The sequence below is a fragment of the Lactuca serriola genome, chromosome 2, assembly GCF_051521515.1.
Source record: "Lactuca serriola cultivar US96UC23 chromosome 2, Lser_US96UC23_V15, whole genome shotgun sequence".
Taxonomy (NCBI): domain Eukaryota; kingdom Viridiplantae; phylum Streptophyta; class Magnoliopsida; order Asterales; family Asteraceae; genus Lactuca; species Lactuca serriola.
In genome coordinates, this window is record NC_136409.1 from 16,979,996 (window position 1) to 16,984,903 (window position 4,908).

General features: G+C 33.1%; 1 pseudogene; it reads left to right on the forward strand.

Moving 5' to 3' along the window:
* The first annotated feature begins 2,538 nt into the window (after positions 1-2,538).
* On the forward strand, positions 2,539-4,199 carry LOC145085993 (epi-neemfruitin B 7-O-acetyltransferse L7AT pseudogene; annotated as a pseudogene).
* Positions 4,200-4,908: the final 709 nt, after the last annotated feature.

Here is a 4,908-nt window from a genome sequence, read left to right on the forward strand (position 1 = left end):
ATTAATTAACTAACAAAATAAGTCACTCATATACTTTATTTTGTTTTTTTGTGTGTAATCCAAAAGGACACTTCTATTAATAGTAATATTATTAGGTTTTTTATGGTTATGGGCACTTATCTACATCAATTTTACCCTTATACGAACCCTTCAGATATAAAAAATATAAAAGAAAAGGTTGACGGATTAATATATAAAATAAAACAATCGAATAAAATGTGATCCATTTCTTTTTCTGGTGTCGTCCTCAAAGGAACCTATTTGCAAAGAAATTTAGAATTAACCTACTTTTAAAATCTATCCACCTCTCAAAGTCACCACTTCCTCCACGCGTTGAGGTCATAATCCCATCCTATCCACCCGATCCGTCACTTTGAAAGTCATGGATTTGTTTGTATCGGTGTAGGTCCCTAAGTGGCGACTTGTCCCCCTTGATGTTGTGGCATTGGATTAGTATAGATCCCCAATAGTTTCATTGACATTGGCGGCTTTAAGGTATGCTTGAACTTCGTTCCAATTGATAAGATTTTCGTTTAGATGACAACCCATTTTTACAAAAGGTTTCTAAATCCAATCTATATTTACCAAAAACTCACATGAATGATAGAATTTTCATATTTAAGAGCAGCTAAGTAGAACATTCATATTAATATTGATTTTAAACCCAATTGATATTTATACTCAATTATTTGAAGTTGTAGATTCATTAGCAATAGTTAATGGAAGTAAACAATTAATATGCAAATCACATACAATCACATTGACAATATTTTATGACTTATGCGAGATTGGAGATAAATATAATATTAAATTTAAGAGCAGCTAAGTTGAGCATTCATATTAATACTAATTTTAAACCAAATTGGTATTTATACTCAATTATATATTTTCAGTTGGAGAGTCATTGCCAATAGTTAATAGAAGCGAACAATTAACATGCAAATCACATCCAATCCCATCTCTTGATAATATTATTCTGACTTATGCGATATTGGGAGATAAATATAATACTAAATTTGGTGATTTTATGAATCCCACAATTACTAACAAATAAAATGTTTATACGAATAATGCTACATATCTTCGTTTTCATTATTGACCTTTTGATTTTTTCCAATATCTTAATCTCATCAGCTAAGTCACTATGTAATATAATCTCAAACTGCTCTTTGGAGCATAAAACGGGCCATCGAGATTTTTTGGGTATGCATATGGAAGTATATGTCTTAGTTGTTGAAATATCTATGTCTTGTCATCTAGACCACATTTTTAGATAGAACTTCCATTATTTTTCTATTGGGCCGTTATTCTTTGACAAATATACCCAAATATAGCAAACAGGATATCTTCGTATACTTATGACATTGGTACAATTGTGAAGATGTTTCAAAGTATAATGCTATAGTATGACCACATAGAACTATGATACTCTAATAAACAGATTATATGAAATTATGTTGCTATTTCTTGGATTTAACTGTAACTATTATTCTTTATTTAGTAATTATAGGATGCACCAAAATAGGCAATAGATTGTCAAAATGTTCTTTTTATTGTCTGGAGCTTGTCTGTTTATATTATATAGTTTATATATGAGTATCAATGCTTATTTGTATTTTTGATGCTGCTGGCAGCTTCAAAACAATCCACACCAGAAGACACTGAGTTAGGTGGAGTTCTTAGAGAAATAAAAGATCAATTTTGAAGTCCATTAGAGGCTTAGAGCTTGCAGGTTTAACCTTTTGCAAAAGATGTATTGCCATAACAATCATACATAGCTTACGTGATTCTGTTAATGTAATCGACTAATCATAATTTTTCTCCCATGTTATCTTTTTTTTTTCTTTTGTAAGTTTTGTCAAGGAAATAATTGAAACTTAAAGAATGAGCATTTTGGAGCGCAAGACTCTTAGTGTTTACCTGTTAATGTTATTGACTAATTGTATATTCATTTTAGTTTTTATTTAAATGATTTTAAATGTAAGTCTATTTCAAAAAAAACATTGTTGAAATAAATTTTAAAAGTAATTTTATTTTACTTAAATGTAACAAAAACTGTATTTTTCATTTACTAATAAATAATCGATCCAAACAAAAATGTAAATCTACTCCTAACGTATATCCTGGGTGGTTATGTAATTTCCATTAATACGGATCACTAAATTTCATATATTGAATTGATTGGAATGAGAAAAAAAAAACACACGATTCAATTCTCACAATATCAAACGAGAAGAAGAATTGAAAATGTCTTTTAAGATACAAACTCAGATAACTTTTTATTAAACAATCACTAATAATTTTCAAAATTAAACTTCTGAAATCATATTTTAAACCCAATACATCTTATAAAATATAAATTGGACAGATATGTTTTGAGACTATGATCAAACACGACCTATAAACAAAAAATATAATTTACTGTCCACGATCTGTTTGTTTTGCCAGCAATAGACTCACATGTGATCAAATCTTTAGCCTTGAAAATACATGCATTTCATTGTAATATCACCACTATAAAATGGCCTTAGTTCTGGCATATCTTTTGCCATAACCATATATTCTAGACTACCACAATTTTGTGAATCTATGGAAGCAAAAATCATTTCTAAAGAGGACATTAAACCGTCTTCCCCAACCCCATCCCATTTGAGCACATTCAATCTTTCTGTCTTGGATCAGCTTGTCATCAGTCCCTATGTTCCAATCATCTTGTACTACCCAAATAACAATGGCGAAAGCACTTCCGAAGCCCTAGAAAGATCAGTGATTCTAAAGAAATCTTTATCTCAAACCTTGACTCAGTTTTACCCACTTGCAGGAACAATTAAGAACGATCTTTCTATCGATTGTAATGATGTTGGTGCTAACTATGTCGTAGCTTTGGTCCATGGTCGTCTTGACAAATTCCTAGAGCATCCTGATCATCGTTTGATCAATGGGTTTTTGCCATTTGAGCCTAGCTTCAACGAGTCTAGTGCAGGTAGTCGTGTAACGAATGTTCAAGTGAACATTTTCGAATGTGGTGGGATTGCGATTGGTTTATGCATTTCTCACAAGATCCTTGATGGTGCTGCATTGTGCACATTTCTGAAAGGATGGAGTAACATGGCTCGTGGAGCTGAAGAAGTCGTGTATCCAAACTTAACCTCACCATCTCTCTTCCCTGCAACAAGCTCATGGCTCAGAGACACATCAATGGGTCTAACTATATCATTGTTAAGTCAAGGCAAGGCTTGCACAAAGAGGTTTGTATTTGGGTCAGATGCTATCGCTCGACTGAGAGCCACAGCAGCTAGAAACGGGGTGCAACGGCCGACTCGTGTTGAGGTGGTGTCTGGTTTGATATGGAAGTGCGCCATGGCTGCTGCTAAAGAAGCATGTGGGGTACAGAAGCCTTCTTGTTTAACTCACTTTGTGAACCTTCGGTCAAAACTAGCAGCTACGTTGTCGAATCACTTAATTGGTAACATGGTTTGGATCTCCAACGCAGCATGGCTTCCTAGCGATGAGACCCCGTTGCATGCGTTGGTGAATAATGTGCGTGAAGGTATTTCGAAAATTGACGTTGAGTTTGTTAAGAAAGCACAAGGATATGAAGGGTATGTTGCCATGCAGAACTCTTTGAAAGAAATGGCTGGAATTGGCGCGATGGGGCCCATAGACTACTATGGTTTTACGAGCTGGTGCAAGATGGGTTTCTATGAAATAGATTTTGGTTGGGGAAAGCCGAGTTGGGTGACAGGTCTTGTAGGAGATGGCATGCCTGTGTTCATGAATCTTGTGACTCTAATGGATACCAAAAGTGGTGAGGGTATAGAAGCATGGGTGAACTTGGATGAACCAGAAATGGAGATTCTACAGAAGAATCAAGAGTTACTTTCATATGCTTCATTGGATCCAAGTCCTTTAATAAATGATGAAGCCAAAGAACTAAAAACTGAAGAGATAATAAGTCAAATTCAAACTGGCCTAGCTTTTAATGCCTGAAGAATTATGTCATGATAGGTCATGACAACTCGGACATGATGACCAGTTTCAGCTATCTGTCGCACAAGCTAATTCCATCATTTTCGGTTACTATTGATAAGCATTTTCCGTTTTTATTACAATTGTGGGTTTTTATTCATATGTTTCTTATTATTCTAGTCGCTAATGTAATAGCTTAAGTAGTGATTATAAAGTGTTTTTTATTTTGATTGTGAATGTTCAATTTTAGTTGAAATTACCAAAATTGGAATTGTCCTTAACGGGAAGGTTTTAATTTCTCTTGTAAGTTAAAAGGTACTGAATACCATTATGAATTTGATCTCATGTCGTTCGTAAATACTTTATGTAATTGCTGCCATTTTGTTTGTACGAGCTTTAAGTTGTTTATAGTACGTATGAATATAAATAAGAGTATGTACTTTGGTTTTAGACAACTGTAGACAATATGGGTAAGATGGAGACACGGGGTCAATATATCGATAAGAGTCGTTCGGTAGAAAAATCTGATGAAACGTACGTCCATGATAAATTTTTTATATTGAGAGAATCTAAGTAGAGCATTCATATATATTATTTCCGATATTTAACCCAATTGATATGTAACTGGATTTATTTGAGTTCAAGACTCATTGCTAACAGCACCCAATTAGCATTATCAAAGAACATGGGAATTCTTATTTAATCACATTACGAGATTTGACATTACCTTTATGATTTCTGCGAGATTGGGGATTAATATATTATTTAAATGTAACATTTTCTTTAATAATATTTTAGTCTTTAATGAATATAATATCAAATATGGTGATTGTATGAATCCCACAATTACTAACAATTGAAAAAGAATCATATATATATGAACATGCCAAGATCTTCTTTTTTCGCAACTTTACTTCTTTGACCTTTTACTATATCTTA